General features: G+C 39.7%; 1 long non-coding RNA gene across 1 annotated transcript in view; it reads right to left on the reverse strand.

Annotated features, from left to right (window-relative positions):
- Nucleotides 1-25,894, reverse strand: part of LOC116996724 — a 190,253-nt gene that overhangs the window by 153,355 nt on the left and 11,004 nt on the right. The window contains exon 2 of the long non-coding RNA XR_004418012.1: nt 3,108-3,249. This is a non-coding gene — a long non-coding RNA (uncharacterized LOC116996724). The remainder of the gene's footprint in view (nt 1-3,107; nt 3,250-25,894) is intronic.

Here is a 25,894-nt window from a genome sequence, read left to right on the forward strand (position 1 = left end):
AAACACAGGCAGAGAGAAATATCAAGCATCCTTAAAAAGCTGATGAGAATTTGTTTATGTATTTTTTTAATTTATTACATGCAAAATCCCATTGGTATCTGCAAAACTGATTTCATACATCATTTTCAGCTATGGATATGACTCCTAAAACAGCAGCAGAAAAGGAGGCAAAGAAGATCTAACAGTCCTTGGCACATCTGTGCTCTTCCTTTGATCCTTGAAAAAATCAAAAGCGTCAAAAAAGAAAATTTTCACAGCTTGCTCGAATTTAGTTGTACTTATGGTGTTATATGAACAGAAAGGTTAAATTCAGAAAAAGAAAAGCAATATTCTCTGCTTGAATCAAATGCAACAATTTTTTAAAGATTTCTAGGTTGTCATTAGGGACACTCACCATCTCTTCACAGTTTTGTATATATCTATAAGAAATATTTTGAGAATCTCAGTGACATATACAATGATGCTTATACGAGCATATGAAGTAGAATTTGACAAGAGATATTTGACAAGAGATATTTGAGGTGAGTCCATACACACAGATTGATCACTGCAGTTAAAGTCCTAGCACATAACAAACTTGAGTCAACTACAGTAAATTCACGAATACAAGCCGCACTGAGTATAAGCCACATCGCCGGGTGTTGGCAAATATTTTGGTTTTTGTCCATAAATAAGCCGCACCTGAGTATAAGCTGCCCTGTTGTTCGCAGTGAGGACCCGCGTGCAACAAAGTTGCCAATTAGTAACAGAACCACGGCAGGGCGGGGTTTACTGGCTCAGCTCGGGCCATGAGGGCTCGGGGCTGCCGACAGGGCTGGGTGGCCCAGCTCGGCGCTGCCACTCGGTGGGGCCGCTCAGGGTCGGTCGCTGCCACCGCTGGGTTTGGTCACCCCAGCCCAGCGCTGGCCCGCGGCGGCAGGGTGGGCACAGAGCCCACCGGCACCTGCGGCGGCAATGGGAGGCGGGGATGTAGCCTGCCTGCTCCTGCGGCGGCGGCACATGGGGACGGGAGCCCCCCAAGCCGCGGGGCCAAGCAGGAGAGAGCCCTTGCTTCCCCCGAGCCGCAGGGCCAAGCAGGAGAGAGCCCCTGCCTCCCCCGAGCCATGGGGCCAGCAGGAGAGAGCTGCCCCGCCTTCTCCACCCCCTGTGCTGCCTGCACAGAGCAGCTCCACCCGCCACGCAACAGAGTAACCAATTTGTAACAACTGCATAAATGCAGGGTTTTACTGGCAGGAGCTCGACTTTGCAGTTTGCACTGACTTGGTTTGCACTCCCAGGGTTGAAAATGTCAGAAAATTATTCACATATTGGCCGCTCCTGAGTATTAGCCGCATTTCTGGTATGGAAGCAAAATTTTGGTCAAAACGGTGCGGCTTGTATTCGTGAAATTACTGTAATTGTCGCTAACAATTCACTCACACCAAAGTGGTGATGAAAAAAACTCCACTGTCTTTCAGAAGACTAAATTACTGCTGATTGCACTTAGTCCCTCTGGTTTCAACAGCAAACATAGGCTGGTGAACAAACAACTAAAACACAAGCACCCCTTAATATTTAGGAGAAAAATTCCTGCTATCTAGAAGGATTTGTAAACCCTGATGCTCCAAAAGGACTTAGAATGAGAGGTTTCTGTTCTTCTATTATGTTCTTAATTGGTGCTAAGTATCATGCATAAACTGCTGGGCTTCCAAAATGAACCTGAAGTCTCCAAGAGAAAACGGACTGCCTAACAACTCCTTAAAATCAACAATCTGGGGGGAAAAAAAAAAAGCAGGTAGACACTGGTGGACTTCTATCAGTAGCTACTTCTAATAGCTTTATACTTATGTGTAGTCTTCATGTAGGTGTATTTTTATATATATGCAAAAGATGTCACATTCTTAATTGGTAGCTGTAGTTTTGTGACTGACATGAAATTCATTACTAATCTTCCTAAACGTGTTGCTCTGAGATCTTACTTTAAAAGCAAGTTTTGAATACGAATACTCAAAACTTTTGATACTCCTCGGCTAAATTCTATTATAAGGTTTTTAAACTCCTGTTTCTGAATTCTGTGCCCTTTGGTTAGTAGAATTCTATGACAGAATAACATCAGTTCTGCTTGAATAAGGAAAGCAGAGTTGTTACAGCCGTACTGAGAGAGCAAGAAAAGACCAATTAATAAGCACTCAAGAGATGCCTCTTGAATCTACAGTCATCTCCACAGAATACTCTTCATCTACTAAAACATACTTTATCTCCCCAATTTTGATGCCACTTTCATAGTCTACAAAGGACCGAGGGTAGCTTTTTTCTATGCTAAAAAGTTTGTGCAATTCCTGTCATCCTGTTCAACATTATTTCCCCATATACCCCTACATGGTGTCTTCAGGATGAATATTTTAAAATGTATTGCAGGCTTAATAAAGGGAACCCTTGATAATTGACTTCTGTTATGACCTTTACCTTCTCTTATGATCTATCATTCAGGAAACAAAAGGTCCAAGGACGCTTCAGACATTGGGTACTCGATTACCCTCTCTTGAAAAAGTTGTATTCATAGATATGGGTGAGTGACATGAATTGGGGTATCTTCATATTTTTATCCCTTGCATTTGTTTTCATGGGTAAAATTGGCAAGTGCCAGTTCACATATACAGCTTGTCCTACTCCTTGCCATGCTTTTGTATATTTCTATTAGAGCATGAAATAAAAATGGCTCCTAAAAGATTTTTGGGGTTTATTTGGTATTATTTTTAAAACATGGGTTTGCCTGTTAGAAATGATACTGGTAAAATGAAACAAGTCTAAGAATGGCAGCAGCTTCACTGAAGATTAACAGACGAGGGTAAAAACTCCATTGCTATGGAGTTTGTCTGAGCAGAAACTTGCTTAAGGCTTGCCTTTGTTCCCTTTCTGAGCGTTGGTATTTTCTAGTCTTCTGGATAAATTGGAATAAAAACTCTCAAGCAACTTACATAGAAAATTCACAATAATACTGTGATGTGAATAAAAAAATTTATTCCCAAGCTTCACTCTAATGCTGCACCATAGTTATTTCACTGTAATTTAACAGATCTTGATTGTGACATGGTGTGGTTTATATAAGTAGAGCAAAAGTCACTTACATAAACATGTTCCCAGGTTTCCTCAGATTCAGAGCCACAATGCAGTAAGCATTATTTCCACAAGAAGTATGGGTGAGTACTTTCAAGTGGTCCTCTTCCAGAAGATGAGGCTTAGTCAGCTACTAACAGTGCGTAACAAGTCCTGCAGGAAGACATGAACAAAAGGAGCTTGCCTACATACTCAGAAATTAGGATTTTACAAAAGCCTGTAATAGTAGGGCAGATTTTCAGTTACTGAACAAATCACATCTCTACTAAATTGACTCCAGTTTGGATTCTTCAGCAAGTAACTCTGAGCTTGAAATGTATGCTAATGAAATATGTAAAGGTATCATGGATGCCCCATTATTTAAAGAAGTATAAAATAAATGAATACATGGTCTCAAAAGATGGGGCCAGTGCTTTTGGGTAGTCATTCATCAAGCAAGTACCCGTTGGGGGGCATTTGGAATTTCATATTTGATGATACTCCTCCAGTGTTTCATTTGTTCTGTTCACTTAATTATGTCTTATCTAAATGATCACTTAAATTTTTTATAGATCCAGATTCCCTTCAAAGAAGTCAGTCGTGCAATACTAAGGACATGTGACTTTATAGCTCCTAGCAGCCATTTAAAGGAGTGGAATCCCTCTGGAATTCTATGGAGATTTCAGTGGACACAAATGCAATGAAATATTATCAATTTTGCATTATTTTTATACAGAATAGGTATAAAATATTCCTACTCAGGTGCTGATAAAAGATGAACCATTGAAACAAGACAACAACTTCACTTTAAAATAACTGGATTAGGCAGTATAGACTCTTCCCCTCTGTCTTTATCTGGGTACGGTTTTATGTCAGTGGAGAGCAAAACTTACAAAATGTAATCCTCCAGCAGATATGGCTTAAAGAAATAGGACATTATAATCACAAAACACTTGAAATAATCACAGAGTGTTTCCCCCTCAGGTGAAAACAGTTGTGAAGGGTGCAAATTTCATGTTTTACTCATGTGCTCAATCACAGAGGAAGACGTTTGCCAGTTCACAGAAGAATTTTTTTTCCACATATAAAAGGTTAAAAATATAAATCCAAAGAGCCCAGATGAACGAGCTAAAATTCCAATCCCACTAAATGATCATTTTAATCACTGATGTCAGCAAAAGGCTTCACATGGTATTTATACAGCTCCAGCCTGACCCACCTTCTTTCATAATGCCTACCATGGAGATTTGCAGACAAATTCATGCATCAATACCATAATCGTTATTCAGTCAAGTACCCAAGGGGGTGTGAGAGCAGAGGAAGAAAGGAAATAGATATTCAATGAACCTCCACCAAGTATGCAATTCAGAGATGTTAATGAGCACAGCCTTGTGGAAAAGATCAGCAGACTTGCTCTGCCTCCTCCTCAGCAGTCAATGCTCTCTCTGCAGACCACAGGCATTCCTCTTTAACCTTTTGCTTCTAATGGAAGAGTTATTCTGAGCCAGTACTCCGGTGTAAATGAGTGTTCGACTGAAAACAACTCTGGTCCTGGTGCTCTCACAGGAAACCTCCTAGCACAACATCCTGGATAGGCAAATCACTTCAGTCTGTCACACAAATGTTTCAATTTTCACTTGTTTCAATCAAAGGGTTTTTTACCAGTGGAAAAAAATCCACTATGACAAGGCTGTCTATTTAAAAGAACTCATGTGTTTCAGGGTGTAAATACAAACTTCAGCAGTGAGGATGAAGAATGTGAGTATGGTGGTAATCAGTCCAACAGAAGATTGACCCCAAAACTGGATTATCTCTGCTTCTGTTTTCTTGACAAGATTTTTAGGGGAATTCAAATACTTCAAATTTTGCAATTCCTTACTCCTTAAAAAAAGTTTATCTTGTAATTGTAAAACAAATACTGTGTACTTTGTAGGTCTTTAATTTTCTGTAGTACTTTGACCCTTGAGATGGACTTGAAAAGTTATTTGAATTACTTTCATAATATGGATGCACAGCACGAGTAAACTTATTACCAACAATATTAGCTATATATATAATATATAATGCTAACTATAGTTAACAAATGTTACCTTTCTCTACTGGCATTATGTACATCTATTTCCTAAGATCATTATTTCCTGTCCTGCAAAACATAAAGGATCTCTGGATTTTTTAAAAAAAAAAAGAAAGAAAAAAGAAAATCTGTGTTTTCTGTCATTTTCAGTAAAGGGTTGTGGGTGAGCTGGATAGTTTTCATATCCTACTGTGTTCTTTTTTAAGTAATTTTTATGTCTCACATGCATATTTTTTCAGATAGGAAATTCTAAGCTGGGAAGTTTTTCTCAACAGGCAGAAAATTAACACTGAAAGAATGCTCTCATGTCTAAAATATATTGCTACTAAACCTCCACTTATATTTTCAGACTCCCCTGGAAATAACTTCCTCATTGATGTGTGCCTACATGAGAGAAAAGGACAGTACACTACAGAATCACTATTTGTGAAGAACAACTGTTGCAGTCTAGCTTGCGAAGACATCTCTGTTTGTTAGACTTTCAAAAAGTATTACAAAATCTTAGAACTAGCTTCAAAAGTACAGTGGCTGCACTGTGCAGCTTTCTGACAATTTCTGTTCTGGTTCTATTTTTACATTAAAGAAACTCCAAATATAAAAAGTGCTGTGTTTGGGAAAAAATATATCCAAACCACTGACACTTAGGTAGTTACATTTAGCAGCTTTTCAAGGCTTTGATCACCTGCCACTTCTCTGAAGGTGATACATGGTTAAACACTCCCAGCCAAAAGCAGTTTCTGGGAAGAAGATATTATCACTGCAAGAGTAGCAAGAGGGATTGATCATACTGCAGTACATTGAACTATACCTCTGAGACTTCAGATTTTCTTCCTCAATACACAGACAACTGTAAGAATCTGTTCTGATTGTTTTTAATGACTCTTAGCCAACTAAGATTTCTTTTTTTTTTCTTTTGAAGGCTTTCCTTTGGCCAAGCTTTGGGTATGCAGTAAGAGAATTATTTTTACAAGTAAAATTATTATTAGAAATAAATACTAGAGAAAACATCAGAAAAAAATCAAACCGATTACCACAAGAAGATGAATATCTACAAAGATACAGAACTACTAAAACTTGACAGAAAGTGATTACCAGACTTCATTTTCAGAGCAACAAGGGCACACGTTAACACAGATAAAAGGGTAAAATCTCGATCCAGAGCACACTAATGTCAATGGAAAGATTGATCGAGCTCTAATTTCCATGGACAAAAATGAGACTGGGGACAGGTCAACCCTCAGAGAATGGATGGAGAAAAAAATTATTGAAATGTCAGCTAAATCACAGATTGGGAACTCATCAGCTATTCTGTGGTAATCATCCCAGTGGAAAGTATTTGCTCCCTTTAAAAAATGTACTATAAATTCCCTGTGCTTGCTCCAATAATAAAACAATTTAGTTACATTAGCCTTAGGTGTCTAAGAAAGGCTTACAGATACTTGCCAGATACCAAGGATAGGCTGCAAATTGACATCTAGTCTACCACACATTCACCTATTCAAATAGCCACACCCTTTTTTGACAACATATTGTTTGTCCTCACTATCACAAACAAAGGTGAGAATTCCAACAAAAAGTCAACAGCTGCCATGGGACTTACAAAGTAACCAGGTTAGCATTCACATAAGTACTTGAGGCAAAACTGAATATTAACTGGGCGTAGCATAAGCCTTGACCCACAAGTTGGTTAGGCAGGATAAAGTCTGGTAGAAGCTTGGGGAGTAGTGCCATCACTACCCATGGGAACCCCAAAGGTTGGGCTTATGCCACCTCGCCTGTCAGGGGCCAGCCTGGCGGCTGCTGCGTTCTGCTGCCATAAGGAATCAGGCAGGTGGAGCCATATGCCAATAGCAGACCCTGATGCAGGCAGTGACCAGCCACAGCCTCTTCCTTACCCAGTTTGACTCTAAATCCTTTAACTGAAATGACACTTCATTACCAGACATGATTTTAACATGGTGGGAGACCCATTCACAAGAGCTCATTCACATCAATACTATCCAAGATGGGTGGATGGGCCACCTCTAACCCAGAGAAGGGACACATCTGTGCATGTGTTTGATGAATACAGTAATTTCACAACCATAAGGCACACCGGACTATAAGGCGCACGCCCCCCCCCCCCCCCCCCCCCCCGGGAGTTGGCAAATTTTGCAACTTTGTAGATCATATAAGGCGCACCGGACTATAAGGTGCACTTTTTTTTTGCAGTGAGGAGCCGCGCAGCACGCAACAAAGTAACGAGTGACTGCAGGTGCTCAATTTGCAAACATTTTTCAAAGATCAGTGTAGCCTTTAAACGCAGCCCCAGGCGCCCTCACCGTGCCACAGGTCCCAGCTCCCACCGCGCAGCTGCACTGCGTCCCGGTTTCCCCCCGGCCAGCTGCGGCGGCGCTTCTCGCTGCTTTCCCGCAGCGGTGACGGCAGCCGCACCGCTTGTCCCCACTTCCCTGTGGCTGCGCCACTTGTCCCTGCTTCCCCGCGGTTGCGCCGCTTGTCCCCGCTTCCCCGCAGCGGCGCCGCTTCTCGCCCCTTCCCCTTGGTCGGCAGCAGCACCGCCGCTTCTCGTCCCTTCCCTGCGGCTGCAGGGGCTGCACCGCCGCCCCTTTCCCGCGGCCGCAGGAGTTGCACCGCTGCTTTCCCGCTGCCGCAGGGGCTGCGCCGCCGTCGCTTTCCTGCGGCCGCAGGGGCTGTGCTGCCGCCGCCGTTTTCTCCCGGTCGCCCGGGCTGCGCCACCGCCACCTCGGCGCTTTCCCCTGGCCACCTGGGCCACGCCACCGCGGTGCTTTCCCCTGGCCACCTGGGCCACGTCCCCGCTGCCCCGATGCCGCCACCAGACGGGCTCTGCTCGGCTCAGGGCTGTTGCAGGCTCATACTTCTTGTTCCCCCCACACCCGGGCCAGGGTCGCCCGCCTTCTCGTTTTCCCCGCGCCCAGGCCGGGGCCGCCACCTCCCGGCTTCTCGTTCCCCCTGCACCCGGGGTGGCGCCACCTGGCTTCTTGTTCCGCCCGTGCCTGGGCCGGGGCTGGCAGTAGCTCCCTCCCTTCCCCCGCGGTTCCTGCCGGCCGTAGCCGCCCTCTCCCGCCACCCCTCATGACTCGGTGCTCCTGCAGCACCACCCCCCCATTGTGGCTCACACTTCCGGTTTGGCAAATTTCACAACTGTGTCCATTATATAAGGTGCACTGGACTATAAGGCGCACTTCCGGGTTTGGGGAAAAATTTTAGTCAAAAGGATGCACCTTATAGTCGTGAAATTACTGTAGTCAGTTCTGATTCTCACTTGCCTTTGTAATGATATCCAAAAGTGCATTTTTCCCTCTTCTAGGAAAGCCTAGCTGGAATATTGAGTATGCACCAGTCAACAGGCAGTGAAGTTTGATCAGCCAAGGGCTAGAGAAGAACCTCACTTTTCTCCTTATGGACAGTTTTCTATAGTGTTCTGTCACAGATTCAGAAAGGTAAAAATGGCCTCAGAATTTCCCTTAGCAGGTACCATCAGTTTTGTTCAGAGGGAGGTAGAGATATGAATCACAGTGGAACTGAGTTTCAGGCTCCAGAGGCACCTCTTGCTTAATGTTTGGGAACGAATCCCAACTTACTTGTAAACAAAATAACTACACTCTATATATAGGCAGCATACTGTCCCACTCTAAATCCCTGAAAATAAAGAAGTTCCTAAATATCACCTATGTACCAAAAATACCCACACGAGAGATAGTTGTATTTTATGATGATGAATCACAGCAGTGACAGAAATAATCTGGAATCTTGCTATTTAAACTCAAGGAAATCATGCACATCACAAAAGGAATGATAAACAGATTTCAATATTTGATTAATATGCCATCCAGCCTTGGATACCCAGTAAATTGCTACGCTACCTCAATTTACCAAACAGCTTTCACTGAGAGAAAACGGAAGTTCGACTACATATTCAAAAACCAACAGAGAAAAAATTATTCCCTTTTGACTCTTGAAATGGATATCCCTGAGGTATCAGTACCAGCACTTATCAGTGTAGGGCTGAACAGAGGTCAGCAAATGTCTAGTACCTTTCCTGTGCAGATGTTGGTATTCCTGAAGTTATTTCCCTGGACTATGAGATGAGAAAAGAAATAAGGAAATGGGAGCACTTTTACAGAGAACCACAGACCCCCTTGTACAATGTCAAAAGACTCTTCATCACAGCAAATTCTTATGTCACACTTTTTTGAAGATTATATTTCAGTACTTCTGCATGTGAGCTATATAGACACGAACCCACCAAACTATTGGATTACTAAAAATCAATTTACTATGGGATTACTTAAATACCATACTATGTATCCAGTGACTAACTGCACATAGTGTGTGTGATATTCTGACTTGAGTGAGCTCAGCTCAAAAGGCACCTGCACAAAGCTTTTTAAAGCAACTGCAATAAATTTTACTGGTTGTGGGAAACCTTATAAAAATTAAATAATGTCATGCTTTATAAGCATTTCATTCAATGTGACTAAACACATGGATAGCATTGAGGATGATAGTTAACTTTTTCCATGTGCAGATTTAATACCACAAGAAAATTGGAGTCCCCTATTGCTAATTTTCCACCATGTGGTAACTATTTAGTTGTTTTTTAAACATTACTGAATTACAGAATTAAATTACAGAGCACAGCAACCACCAGTGGGCGTTGTATGTCCCTCTGGCTTAGCACAGGGTCACATATACTGGCATTAAATCATGACAGTATTCCTACTGCAGTACTGGTTGAGTTAACACAGGAATGAACATGCTAGCTGGCAAATCACACAGTTATGTACTTCTAAAAATAGAGCACACCAATGTCAGATTTGATTGATGTGACTCCATCAGGTTCCTGCCATTTTTAGCACACCTGTGACAATAACACACTGTACAGATGTACATATAATGCTAGTGGAAAGCCCTGTTAGCATACATACCTCAATTAAATCAAGTTAAACTAATTTATACAGCTGTGCAGGTCCAGATGTAAAATGAGATGTGCCCATGAAAGTTGAGGCTAGAAACATTCACAACATGGAAAACATGGAAAAAGTATGGTTTTCAGCTTCCCTCACAGGTTAGTTTACAACCTTAATCACTCTTTTTGGAGAGAGAAGGACTTTAACAGACCCACTGCAAACTACCACAGGAGAAAACCAAACAGTAACCACAAATATTTCATTCTTTCAGTATCAGTGGCGAAGACCATTCATTTCCAGTGGATGAGTGCAACAGATCTTTGTTGTCTTTCAAAGTACAAAATCTTTGAAAACTGAAGTTCAAAGATTTTTCTCTACTTTATATAATAATGTACATGAACATTATGGTATCTGAATACGTTCCTCAAAAGCAGGAAGATACTTGCCAGATCCTATTCATCTCAAAACTGTGTATAAATATAAAGGATTACAAATATACAGCCTATGCTTTATGGGGCATGAGAAATGCTCTTGAAGCATCCAAATTCCCAGTTCTTGAATTAGTTTATTTCTTTACTTATCACATCTTGGAGGTGTTTGAGACAACACTTACAGAAATACCGTAGATCATAATCATAATCAGTATTGATAAGAATGGAACATGGAGTCCAATTCCTAGCAATGTAAGCACAAAGATTTTAGCCATTCTTTTCAGAATCAATGGCAATTAATGTAGTCTTAGCCATGTTTAATTCCTTCCTAGTTGTTGTCTCTCAATATTGAGAAGAACAAAAATTTCTCTCACAGTTTCAACTACCCAATATTTGTAAAGACATATGTGGAAACAGAGTGAGTAGTTGTTAAGAATAACTCCCTATTATCTGCCACTGTATTCTCTCTAGACATATTACATACCTAAGGGAGCAAAGAGAGTAAGGTGTGAGTTTAGTACCTTGTGCACTGCTGGTTCCAATTTATACCTGTCAAAACCCTCTGTATTAATATTATTATTATTAAGAATACATCCACATCCTGTAAATACGTGCAGGGCACAACTTGATGTGAACTCTTTACCAGTTTAAGATTACACATAAGAAACATGGGAGAGGCAGTTTTCTGTATTCATTTATTTAACTGGAACAAAAGGGTTATTTTCTTTGCCTAGAGGAAATAACTGTGCTTGAGTTACGTAAGAAAAAGTTGCACAGGGGGGAGCTAGAAAAGGCAAAAACTATTATGTGATCCGCTCCTTTAAATATGACTGGAGTAGAATGGAATAATTCAGCTGGAAAGGACAACAGTCACCTGGTCTAACTGCCTGACCACCTCAGGGATGAACAGAAGTTAAAGCATATAATTGTGTTTTCCAAATGCATATTAAATACTGACAGGTTTGAGGCATCAACCACCTCTCTAGGAAGCATGTTCCAGTGTTTGAGTAACCTTGGGAAAGAAATGTTTTCTAGCATAGGAAGATTTTCCTTCCTAACATATGAAGATAAAGGCAAATAATGACTGGACAGCCAATTGAGAAATCTGATGGTAAAAGCAGTAGATAAAATTTAACACTGGATCTACTTTCAGCTACAGGGTACTGGGATGTTGCACAAGAAGAAATCCAAGAACTTCTATTTCCCTGTAGTATTCCAAGTTTTCAAAGCAATTTTTACCACTGGTTTCCTATCTGCTTCCTGACTTGTATTGTGTCCCATGTTTTGTTACTCTTCTCACCTGTTTCTCAACACTTTATAAGTGCATAAGGATTCGCAACATATGAGAAGGTGAAAAAGAGAGGACCAGCAGGATTTAGGGAAAAAAAATCAGTTATGAATTATGAGAAAGCACAGGTTTTTATTATTCACTTCCCCATTCTCAGTCTTCAGTCCCGTCTTCCTGTAACACCCAATAAATCAGCGTTATCTTTATTTTTGCTTAATAGTCAGTTGTCATACGTGGTGAATATGCCAACAACCACACAGCTTCACAAGCTCCTCTGATCTTTCAAAGTGGCAGGGTGATGCCATGAGGAATCAAAGTAATCTGTCTTTAAACTGCAGAGTTTAGTTTTATATGTCAGGGATGCTTAAACAGTTCTCTTTACCGCTTTTTCTTCCTCAGAGCAATGCAAACATCCAGATTTCTCATCTATGGCACTTTAAACAAGTCCAAAGCTGTTATGTGAGAACCCTTGTTGACAAGACCAATTATTCCCACAGTTATAATCTCTCCTTTTTTTCCTATGGTAAAAGATGATTTTGGAGGGCAAAGGCTTTTATTTCTCTCCTCTCTCCCCTCTCTGGCAAATGCCAGAATAGATCCTAGGACTGAAATAGAGATAGTAAAGAAAGTTTCAGATTTAGGTTAATCTTACATTCTGTGTATTGATGTGCAGGTTTATATGTACAAGATTCTTGTCATTGTACTGTAGGATAATTGTGGTTAATTCTATTTCCCCAGCAAGTAATTTAAAGTAGTTACCTGCAGCTTTAATATCTACTTGCTGTCTTCCCTGACAACTATCAGAGCAATATAAACCAGAAAGCAGTAGCTACTTTTGGCATTAGATGTTACAGTTTATGCAGTAGTGCCAGGAAATTATTTAAGAAGGATGTCCAGGAACTCAGTATCTAATTTCAGTCTGAGCACTTCCATATCAACACTATACCAGTGCAGATCATAAGCAGAGGCAGAGATGACAAACAGATGTTTGGTGAAAAAAATAACAGCTCAACCAGATGAAATAAAACCACAGGACAGTGTCACTGTGAAGCTACCGCACCATCTTTTCCCCTTTTCCCCTGGATCAGCCCAAGCTTTGTTTGACAAAGCCTGCTGCTCAGCATGATTGTGTGTTTTGTTTCAGTGCTCCATGGCAAGGTCATCAAAACTCTGTCTGTCTTCACCTGCTGCATCAACAGCATTCTTTCCTAGTTAGCCCATCATCTGTTGCCTGCACTGTGTCCAGATGCAGGTACTCACGCTTCTTCTTCTTCCTACCATAAATAAATATTGATGCCTGGTTTTGTAATGTGCTCAGAGACAGAAAAAAGCCTTTCTCAAACAGAAGTAAGTTGGCTCCACAAGCATTTCTTTGCTGTCTGACAGTCTAATTGCAGTTGCAGTAAGACATTATGTGTTATCTTGGAGCTCAGAATCTCTAAATCCCTTGCAATCAATGCAGTCTTCAAGACACAGGAATTTGAAACAGAGAATACATCTGCCTTTTCACTTATGATGCAAGTAACATCACAATATTAATTGAACCAGCAAATACAGGATGAACCATCTTTACAGGATGCAGAAAATAGTAATAAAATATACACAGGAAGTTGCAGCTTTAATTCCTCTGAGTTACCTGTTACAATGTCTGCACTCTAAACTGATCTTTAGGATGGGTTTTGAAATCCTTTGGTTTTCTCTACGGCAGATGACAATGCTCCCTGAAAATATTCTTTCCCTTGGGAGAAATTGCTTCATTGTGCTTCTTATTTCTTCTGTGGTGATGAACACAACCAAATCTGTATTTCTGGCCTTTTAGCTTCTACATAATGAAAGCTATATTCAATATATAAACAACACAATATAACAAATGAAAGATTTATTAGATCATTTTCTAAAGCAACATCTTTTAAATTTCCACACAAAGGAAATGATAGAATGACATAGAAACACTCACTTTCCTTTACCTACAAGGAGCTTTTTCCACCTCAGGATGCTAGGAGGAGCTTTGAAGTTCTGGCAAAGATTATCCTGCCTATGGCAGAAAGAGAATTGTATTAATCTCCTGCAGAGATCCAATTCTCTAGGTACTAATGAACTGCTTTTGTATTATAATACAAGTAACACGAAGATGGTCTTTCCTTTTGTAAGAGCTATTTTAAGATTTTCAACCAGTACAGTCAGATAAGACCTATTAGAAACAATCTTAGGTATGGATTGAAAAATAAGCCTCTCTCTACAGAAACTGTTAATAAATGCATGCTGTTTAGTCCTTTTTTCCGTACTTCGTGAAATTTTGAAGCACTAGAGGTTGATGGAGTACAGTGGAGGATATGGTGCCGCACTGGAAATAAGAAAGGGAAAAACTTGCATTTTGAACAAGAGGCAAATGAAGATCTGTGTACATTCATTTTCGACTTGGCCTGACAAGCCAAGCTGTATCTGCGGAGTGATGTCTCAGTGAAAGACTACTTGCTAATTCACTGACCCATATCCTGTTCATCAGACATGATGCTTAAATGATTGTCTAGATGAAGACTGTTAATGAGCTCCTGGGAGCTTAGCATTATTAACAAAAGAAGAGCAAGAACTGCTGCTTGTCCACACAGCAGTTGTGTAGCTGTAATATCCAATTAATATTTGGAAAACACTTTGGTCTTGGATATTTACCTCATGCCAAAAAACAGTTAGCCAGGGAAAGTATTGTTTGGTATTGAGCATAAAAAAAAGCATAAAGGCCAGACTGATGCTGTCTGAATTTTTCAGCAGTTTAATATGCAATTTAATAGTTGCTAAGTAAAATACAGTAACATTTAAATACAAAAAGATGTAAAAATATGTGGAGTTGTGTATCAAAAGGATGTTAATATACATTATACTTTCCAGGCAAATATGCATGGGGAGTTACTAATACAAGGACAGGAACATGATTCAAGGGCCTTCATACAGGCATAGGTGAAAGGATATTCTGAGAATTAATGTGTATTTTGCAACTGAGCCCCTTTGAGCCCTGGGGCAAAAGTAATGCATTTTCTATCCTAAAACTCTCCAGAATACAGACCTTACCGAAGAGATGAATGAAAGTGGATTTAGTACCTTTTACAATGTCTCAAACAGGATTTTTTAAATGGGAATCATAAGAATGGATATTTACTCAATGCTTTTTTACCCTTTCTGCTTTCGTTTCTTTTCTGCTGCACCCCTGTATGGGTATCTCCCATACATTTTTCTTAATTTCTTCTTTGCAATATTAAGAATATATGCACTTACAGGCACAGGCACATTACTGTACTATACTCTAAAACCAGTACCTCAAGCTAAATTAGATCATTTATTTCTTGCTTTCTGAGACACAGAATTATACAATGGGTTTGGGTTGGAAAGCACTTTTAAAAGTCAGGTACTCCAACCTTCCTGCACTGAGTAGCGACATCACATCTTCCAGTAGAGCAGACGGCTCAAAGCCACACCCAATCTGACCTTGAAAGTTTCCAGGGAAGCCGCATCCACCACTTCTTTGGGCAACCTATTCCAGTGTTTCTCACTGTAAAAGCCTTCTTCCTTACATCTAATCTAAATCAAATCTTCTTCTGTTTAAAACTATAACCTTTTTTCCTGCTGAAGCACTGCTAAAAAGTTTGCCCTACCTTTCTTATAAGGCCCCTTCAAACACTGAGAGGCTGCCATTAGATCCTCCAAAGCCTTATCTTTTGTAAGCTGAACAAGCCCAACTCTTTCAGATTATCTTCACAGGAGAGGTGCTCTATCACTCTGATCATCTTCATGGTCTTCCTCTTAACCCAGTACACATCCTTCCCTTGCTGAGGACTTCACAGCTGTACTCAGTACACCCGGTGGCATCTCACCAGGAGATGGGGTGGAATCCCCTCCCTCGCTCTGCTGTTCACACTGCTTTGGAGGCAGCCGAGAATATGTTTGGCTTCCTGGGCTGCAAGTGCATATGGCTGGGTCGTGTCCAGCCTCTCATCCACCAGCACCCCCAAATCCTTCTCAGCAGGGCTGATTCATTCATGCCCCAGAGTCAAGCAACAAATTACACATAAGAGAAAACTAAAAGTGTGTAGTAGCATACTGCTGTGAAAACTAATAAATCAGAAGCAACCACTGCTTTAGCTCAGTTTATCAAGTACTGCTTTTTAAGTGACTTTTGAAAGCCTTCAGTAGGCTGAACAGCCTTTCTTTGATTGCAAGGGATGAAGCTCAATCTATTTTGCACAAAGTTTATGTAGAACACCTTCAATGATGCAAAAGGAGGTGTGGAGGACTTGGGATAAAGAGAAGAAGGTTGTTATCAGACTGTGATTCATACCATTATCCTTTATACAGGTACTGTTCATTCTCTACCTACCACAAGATAAATTAGTGTGCAGACAGAGTGGGCAACAGCAGCTATGTTCATTAACACAGTAGTAACCCAAGATCTATGCTACACAGGTGATCACCTAAGATTCAAGGTACAATATTAACAGTTTGTCTGTGTGCCTGCACTTACAAAATATTATGCCTTTTCTTGTTTGTTTTCAGAGACAGTCAGCTGTGGAAGCAGAGTTCAGAGCCCTCCTGTGGCCTATTGCATCGTCTATGCAGTTTTCTCAAATGCCTTAATTATGCACCCTTGGGAGATTCAAACACCTATTAACTCAAATTGTTAATTGTTTACAAAAACCTGTTTGTATTACTGAAACAGTTTAAAATAGTTGTTACTGAATAAATGAGGGTGCATTTTCCAGGCTCTTTTATGCCTGATTCACATCAATCACATCCAAAGACAAATGGACACAGGCCCAACAGCAGTGACCAAGTTGCAGCAGTTCATGCATTCAACTCTGAAAACTTTTTATCAATTCCTATCTGTTGGCCCAGAGCTGATTATCTAACAAAGCAAGCAAGGATTTGGCCCACCATGTGCTCCATTTTGAAAGCACACAGCTGGGATTGCCAGCATAAGCAAATGTTGGCAGTGTTTAACTCTGACAGGAATGCTCTGTTACATATGCTATGGGACTGTCCAAATCCCTGGCAGAAAATAAAGTGCCAGTGTTGAGGTAACCAAATATTTTAAAAATCCACATTTGTTTATTTTAGAAGCCCTAAGTGTACTCCCAAGGATAGTTACAGCACTAGAAGAAGGCTGTTCTGAGAATAATCCATTTCCAAAAGAAAAAGTCTTATGAAATAAAAAGCAACAAGAGAATTTCTCACATTCCTTGCAAGAATTAGCTGAACTGAAATTTTTAGTCTTTAAAGGAAATTGCCTTCCATCTAGAGTCCTGGGTCACCTTTACTGAAGACTGTACCTTCCTCACTTTTATCACCTTGGGTGCCTTCTGGTACTGGCGATAAATCACAAACTCGGAAGAGAAGCTGCATCTATACCATGTTTACTGTGGCTTGTCTCCATTTGTTTAAATTGCCTCCTATCACAGATTGGTTGAAATTGGTCCAGGAATGCTGAAGCCTAGCAAATACATGTATATTTGACAAAGTGGGCTGCAACTAGATGAAAGATATGAACAAAATTATATTTACTATTTTTATTTCATAAGTTCACATAAATACCTGCCCTTCTTTCTGTACCTTACAATACTTTAGAACAGAAAAAAGTTACGACTTGAACCAAGCATCAACACTAAAAAAGACATAAAAATCTAAAGTAAATCATAAAATTCTAAACAATATCTGCCCAAGTTAATTCACAACACTTCTCAATATCATGTATTTATTTTCTCACCTAAACTTTCTAACCACATAATAAACATTTAAAGAAACTTTTTTGTCCTTGTTGCTAAAGCACTTCGTACATGGTTGGATTTCAACTTCTAATATCAATAACCCATAACTAATGTTTACCTAAATGCAAGTACCCAAAAGACTGACTTGGAAATGGATGGTCTATTTACTTGACTTGTGATGAGTACAAACATTCAATCTTTAAAATTGATTTATTTCTAAACACTCATTCTTCCCCATTTGATTTTCTGACAGAAGTTACCTGTAGGTTAATAGAAAGGTAAAGCTGGAGTAGTCAGCTGCAGAATACCAAGCTGCAGGAATTTTACTGCAAATGCAATTTCAAAGACAAGACTTGCACAAGCTCCCTTTTTTTCCCTAACATTTATTTTTCTTGTCTTGAATTGCTTTCAGCAGTATTCCAACATAACGAGTTTTTCTCAACTTATATTCAAGATTTAATACTCACTGAAGAAAAAATTCATAAGAAAGGCAGATAATGCACCTTCTTCAGTCCTGGACTCCAGTCCAGGAATCATCATGTGGCAGTAAGTACAGCTGTAAGGCACATATGCATCTTACATGGAACCAAAGTACTTTTTCCCTTTCCAGGAATCCTCTGCAGTGCTGGAGAAACCCTTTCTCCTCTAGAGATCTACAGTTTTAAACAGAAGATGCAGCAAATTCTCTACCTTTGCAAAGGTGTAACTCTGCAGTCAAAGGAGGACTCTGGTCCTCTAATATGGTCAGCAGCAATACAAACACAGGGAACTAACTTGGCACCAGGGACTAGAAGTCTTTCAGTTTCACTGAAAATTAAAGCTCTGATTGCAATTACTCCTAAAGATGGAAATTTAGGAGAAATACCAGACATGGCAACAGCTAGCCATGCTGTGTCAGTCTCAAAAAACCTTTCTACCTCCCCTCACCTCATCTCTCCAAGTACATGGGTGGCCTAAGGCTGCCTGAAGAGATCAAGGGCTGACCTAAAATGCATGCTGACACAACCAACCTATTAAAGACTCCAGATAAAAGTACAATACCAGGGACTGATGACAGAATTTGCTCTAATCACTTCCACCTACCTTGATAAAAGAGAAAAGGAAATACCTCTGTCTCAATTATTCAGTTTGGAGAAACTGACTTGTTGGTAAGAGAAAACCTGCAAAATAATGCTTTAAAAAATCTGTTAAAAGCACCTTAAAATACCCATGTATTTCTTCAGCATTTTTACTTGAAGGTCAGAAAGAAAAGTAACCAGTGATTTTTAGGGGTGTTTTTTTTAATAGTTCAGGTTCACAAATCATTCTGAAAAATAAACTGTTGCCCAAACATTTCAGTTTATTCCCATGACTGAAAAAGCAGTTGTGTCATAACATAGGAGAGAGCTTGAAGAACTTTTGGGAGTAATCCTTCTGAGAATACCAACTACTCCCTTTAGCTGAGAATTTGTATACTTAGTAATACTGCATGAAAAGCAATTTTTAAACTAGAGTTTACTTTAAGTAGATAAGAGACCAAAGCCATGTTTCAAAACGTGATGTGATAACTGCCTTGCCAAACAGAGCTTATTCAAAGGACAGTGTGAAATCCTCACTGTTTGCCTTTATTAGTTTTAAGTGCCTTCTAAAATCAACTATCATCAAAATACATATACCAAAAGGATGAAAATGTACATATATTTTTTTTAATATGCAGTATGTTTGGGAAAATACATACTCATATTGTGTTTGTGGCCATACTTGCAGCAGTCTCAGCTGTTTCTCAATCTACAAAACAAGTTACCAGGATGGGAATGGAACTTCATTTGCAAAGTAATAGTTTTCAAATTAAGAAAATTCAAGTCCTTCATCTTATTACTATTGCTTATGTTCAAGTGCCACAAACTCTAATAGCACTAGAGAGAGAGAATATCCCAGAGTTGAACAGATTACAAATTGAAGGAATTTCTGAGAGTGTTGCATAAAATAGGTCATCAAAACTACTCCTGTGTATGAAAAATAATAAAAACACTTATTACTTTTGCCAGTCAAGAAATAAACTGAAACTGATTAATGCCAAAAACTGTAATAAGGACCAGAGAAAGCATTTAATTTCCTTATTTTTCTAATAAAGTTCAGTAGTTCAGTGTATTGCCCTTTCAACAATTTTTTCAGGCTATTATTCCAAGTTGCTTTGGGTTTTTTGCAGATGTCAGAGGCTTTAGGAGATGTTCAGTATTGATTTCACATGGCAAGGGGTGTGAGGAGAAACCAGGGCCAGCTCCAAATCCACTGCAGGACACAGCTGAGGATATCAAGAAAGTTGGGGGTATTTTTGTGATTTAAGAAAGGATAAAAAACAACATGGCACATTAGTTTTGAGACAGAGAAGTGAGGGAAAAAAAAATCCCATAAACAAGGACAGTGGAGAAGGAAGGAAAGGTGCTCCAGGGCTGGAGCAGAGACTCCCCAGCAGCTTCCCCAGCAGACAATATTAAAGTAGAAATTCCCTGCAAACCATGAAAAGCACCAGAGTGAAGCAGGTAGCCCAAACAGCACATGAAGGGCAACACTGCAGTGGGTGGATATGCCCTGAAGAAAACTGCAGCCCATGGAGAGCCCCTGCCAGAACAAGCTATTGGCAGGAACTGACAGCTGTGAAGCTCCCAGGTTGGAGCAATCTCTTACTGAAGAACTTCAGCCTACAGGACAGAAAAGTGTGAGGAGGAATGAACAGCAGAAACAAACTGTGCTGGACTGATTGTAACCATTCAATTCCCCATCCTCCCGTATCTGTGGGGGTTGGGGGGAGGGTGGGAGAATGAAGTTTAGCCTGACAAAGAGAGGGGACAGGGGAAGGTGGTGTTGTATTTGTCTTTTTTTTTCAAGCTTAATCTGTTTTGCCTGTGATGGTAATTGGTAAGTCTTTATGTCAGCCACAAGCTTTTCCATCTTTTTTAATTCCTCTGTACTGTTGAGAAGATGGAGTGCAAGAGCAGCTTGGAGGCCATCTGGAAGTCTCCCAACGTCACCTTTCCACAGGTCTTTAATACTTTTACAGGATAGATTTCTTCAGACACTTCACCATCACGGATCCTTCTTTTCATATTAGCAACAGAGAACAACTCCAAAAATGGCATTTACTGCATATTCCTTAGACACACCATGTAATTTCCTTCACTAAATGCATTCATTTGGAACATATTCAGCATTCACCTTGATTTACATAATTTTGAAAACTTTTTTTCCCCATGCAGCTTTACCTATAATTACAGTAATCTCACGATTATAAGCCGCACCATTTTGACTAAAATTTTGGTCTGAACCCAAAGTGGGGCTTATAATCAGGTGCGGCTTATATACGGACAAAGAACAAAAAGTTGCTGTTTTAGTTTGGAGGACAGGTGTCTGCTGAGAAAGCAGGAACTTCTCTTTGAAATGGAGAATGTAAACCCCCTCTCTCCAAATTATTATAATTTTGAAATCAAGGGGCTTTCAGGCAAAAATATGGGAATTAGGAATAACAGTTCTTTTCTAGGGAAATTAAAATAGAAATACAGTACTACAAAGAAACAAACTCCAAACCCTGACAAAGTCAGAGTACAACCTGCACCCCGTCAGGTTGGTAGCAGTCCCATTCAATGGTGGCTGCATCCTCCTGCAGTGACAGATGTGATTCAGTTGAAGCAGTGCTCCTGCAGAAGGTGCAGTTTCCCTCTGGAGGTCCAGTGGTGATGTGGAGAAATCCGTTTTTCATCTGGAGTCCAGTGGAGAAAGGGGCTACCTTAGTGTCCCAAAACCTCTGTTTAATCTTGGTAAGAAATGTTGGGCTCTTCCCCCTGGCTGGAGCAACTCCCACTGGGATGCAGTAATTTTATCAGTCACACAGTGGGACTCAATGGGCCATTAGCAGAAAATGACTCGCTGGAGGAAGGATGGGTTGTGAAAAGATAAAGAACAATGCCCCGCCTGGTTTCAGTGGATGGCCCATTAGCAGAATATCTGCCGTTGAGATAAGGATCCCTGCCCCCACCCTCAACAGATGGTGATAGAATAGATACCTTTTACCACTCTGTATTGTAACGTGCGGCTTATAATCAGGTGCGGCTTATATATGGACAAAAACCAAAAAGTGCTGACACCCAGCAGTGCGGCTTATACTCAGTGCGGCTTATAATCGTGAAATTACTGTAAATACATGCTACACAGGGTTGCATCATTGAACCTGTTTGTTGCCTTTACTGCTTACTTTGGGGAAATAAAATAGTGAACTTCTGAAATTGCTTGCAGATCTTTCAGTAATTTTTGTAATTGGATACAGGCAATCTATGGATACATAGCATTTTTCTCATGGGCATCAAAAATTTTAGGTGTTTTATCTGTACCAAATCCCCATTCCAAGTGTTATGACTTGGTTATAACCAAGAACCAAAATCAGAAAACCTCATCTTCCCATTGTCTATTCAAAATTTATTACACAGTAAGATAAGACATTTTAAATACTATCTACTAGAGCTGGGTAAACTAAATTCTTGCTATTTTGCTTTCTGAAGAAGTCACGTGCTACAACATATTTAAATAGTAACATACATGTAGATGTTACTAGATCAAAATTATATTGTTGATTAAACTGTGAAAATGATAGAACAAACTTCTAAGGCCCAACTTATCTACTGGTACTGATCTGGAAAACAAAATGAGATATTTCTCTACCAATATTCTCATCAGAATCATATATGTGAACATAAATGGGTAAAGACTTACCCAAAGTAATTAAGTTCATTCCCTTGACACCATGGGCATACCAGGAATGCCTCCTAAAAACTTGTCAAACTCTATTCTAAAAGATGTGAGCTTTTTTTCTGATTTCCACTTACCTTAATTACATTTCATGTACATTTGCAGGCACTGCTATTTAATTTCTAAATTCTCTCCAAGGTGCTTCATCCAGATAAATACCTATACATTCTCCTAAGTTCTCATTCAAGTTCCTGAGCTCTGGAGTTGTTTAGTCTGAACAAAAGGAGGCTGAGCAGAACTTTAGTGCTCCCCACAACTACTTAAAAGGAGGTTGTAACAAGGTGGGCGACAGCCTCTTTTCCCAAGTATTGGGTGAGAGGACAATAGAAAGCTGTGCCAGGAGGTTTAGACTGGATATTAGGAAAAAATTCACTGAAAGTATTACTGAGAATTGAAATGGGCTGCCCAGAGAAGTGGTTGTGTCACAATTCCCAGACGTATTTAGGTAGATATGGCACTTGTGGTTTTTTAGGAAACTTGACAGAATTAGGTTTATGGTTTCTTTTGATGAGCTGAAGGGTCTTTCCCAGCCTCAATGATTCTACGATTCTACAGCTGAATGTACCACATTTTCTTTCCTTTAATTGATAAAATCAATATTATTTTATGATTTAAGTTAAAATAAATTTACTCATGATAACATAATCCACAGTTACTTTCTCTGGCCTCTTGTTTTAAAGTCCAAGATTCATTAAGTTCTGAAAGGATCTCCTGAGATCCAATCCCTTGAGTCTAACCTGCATGCTCAAGAAGCGTGAGTTAAAGCAGTTGCCAGGGCCACAGTGGACTCTTACTCAACAAAAGTTAAAATAAAAATCTCTTCTTCTTGCAGTGCTATCAGGTAGCAAAATGATCCTAGACTGCAAGTACTAATAAAAGTTAATATGAAACTAATTTTATTAATTTTATATTAATCATAGCTGAAAAAATTCCCAGATTCTGGAGCCTCTAGCCAAACTAGTCTACCAATAGCACAGCGAGAAACATCTGTGCTGTATCTAAAAACCTATCTGTACATTTGGGGCTTTATGAAAGCACAGTGACTGCAAGTCATATCCAAACTAACTTCTCTTACTCTCAATTTTATCAGCTTCAGACACGAGGAGAGTAAGACAAAAGCAGGCAAATACTCAAGACTATCAACCTGTTAGAAGATGCAGTCATAGCAGTAAGCCTGCTACAGACAAAGAGAGAACAAAAATAATGTAAATTCAATATTGTCTTAGTAGGTACCTGCCTGTTGGAAGAGAAGAACTGATCAAATGGATGACTGCTGCTAAATCTAACATCACATTTGAAGGGAAAACTGCTTTTCAGATATTCCTTCAAAACACACAAGCTCCATCCAGTCCTTCTTATTGTAAAGCAAGTAATACAGTCAGGGTTATTTAAGACTGTGTCAGAGACTGGGTTTTGATTTTTATATTAGGAGTCAGAAATCACATGAAAAACAGCCTTTTTTCATGTTGGTGTATTAGTTTTTTCAACCTTAATTAAAACTAAGTTTTGATTTTTCTATCTGAAACAGAAGATGGCTTGTACACTTCATCTACATGCATGTCTGTGCACAGAGATGCACACCTCTTCCCTCCATGAAAGCCTAGCATCACACAGAATACAAGAGAAACGAGAAGGCAAGAAGCCTAAACTTTCTCCTGCTGCTGTGCTGGCATAGACAGGGTTAAACTCAGTGTCCATTTGTACTGCTGGTTCAGATAAATGGGTTTCATTTTATTCTTTACTTGTACTTGATAAGGTTCTTGGATTGATTCCGGTGGCTCGCAATGCCTTCCAGGCACAGGATGTTATTCATACTACTGCATCCAAAGCCTTCCACAACACAGTGGTTTTCTCTAAGAAAGATGGGCATTACAAAACTAAAATATCAGCAAAATCAGTTTCTCCTTTTTTGTAAAGTGAAGAAAATTCTGTAAAATGAAATCAATTTTGTCACAGTACAATAACCATGACAACCAGAAAAAGAATTCCCTCTTCCATCAGAATTGGACAATATTAAGGCAGTATAGAATTCATGATTTGCCTTAGTAATCCACAGCTATAAAAGTATCTAAACATGTTTCAGATCATAGAATCTCCTCTTACCGAGCAGGAAAGTATTTTTAACTGGGTCAATTAGCAGCAGCAGCAACTCAGGTTCCTATAACTGAAAAAGTATGTCTCTCTCCTCATTGATATTTATTTCAAATACAGTTAATAATAATGTCCAATGAACCCCAAAAGGATTTGCATTACTTTGCACTGGAAAATACAGTGAATCTGATTACTCCACAGTAGACTAAATTTGAGACATTTTGCATCATTGCCTCACATCGTCACTGACTTGCATAGTCTCAAAATATCTGTGCATTTCTATATATCTTCCTTTCATGTACTCTCTGCAGTAACATGTACACTAACATCCAATTACCTAACAGAAATACACTAACATTCCTCACTAATAATAAACTATTTGAACAACTTAATTTTTTAATTAATTCAAAGAAGCCAAAGATTTGATTTTTTTTATCCCCCCAGTAGTCTGGTGACTGCGTTGAACCTTCAAGACTGAGCCCATTGTTTTGGAGCACACGGAAAATTTTTACTACAGTAACGATGGATAGTATTTTTGCTTATGATCTTATCAAGAAAATGCAGTCATTAAAATAACTAATATGTTAAGTATTTTCCTGCTTTTCACATGAATTTGAAGAATACTTTTATCAACATGACTTTGTCCCTACATTGCAGACTTAGAGAACCAGCTATATTTTTTTATAGATATACTCCTGTCAAAATCTTCTAGGATGATTTTAAACTTCTCCTGACATTTTCTTGAATCTAATCCAGCTCTTTCCTCCATGTTAGCCTGCTGTAAACTGGAGCTTTGAGACTGGCTGCACATAGGAACTCCAAAATTGCAATAGCAATTGTGTTACAACACCTGTCTCACACACCCTGCCTTCCTAGGGAATCCTGCTCCAGGGAAATCACCCAAACACTAACTGCAGAAGTGTTCAACACTGACAGCAGTGCCTGTGAGTGGCAACCCCTTCACCTGCTACATGGCTTACCAATTTTGTGGCTTAGGAAACAGCAAATCGTGCTATCTCCTCAGCTCTCCTAACTCAGCAGCATGTACACTCAGGATGCTAAGGAGACAGTTGTCAAAGTCAATATTCTCATCTTTGAGCCATCACTTGCAGCAACTGCTACAGGAGCACTACAGTAATCACAGTAAGTATGACACAGATCACAAATGAGAACCTTTACAAGAGTAGTGTTTGCTAGGACTAAACACACAGCCCATAGAGCTTGTAACCTGGTGAATAGGAAATGCCAGAGATGTTTTCACTCCTTTCTTTAGAAGCTGCATCCTCCCTCCCCACAAAGTGCATGAAGACAACTAGACCAGATAAGGATTCACATCTCTGTATCTTCTATATGTATATAGAATGGACAGTATTTACTGATGTTCCTCAAATCAAATTGCTACTAGTTTTTACTGGCAATCTGAATAGCATCAAATGGAAGAAATTAAAGACCTGCTCAGAGCACTGTTCTCA

Source organism: Catharus ustulatus, chromosome 5 (genome assembly GCF_009819885.2).
Source record: "Catharus ustulatus isolate bCatUst1 chromosome 5, bCatUst1.pri.v2, whole genome shotgun sequence".
NCBI classification, from domain to species: domain Eukaryota; kingdom Metazoa; phylum Chordata; class Aves; order Passeriformes; family Turdidae; genus Catharus; species Catharus ustulatus.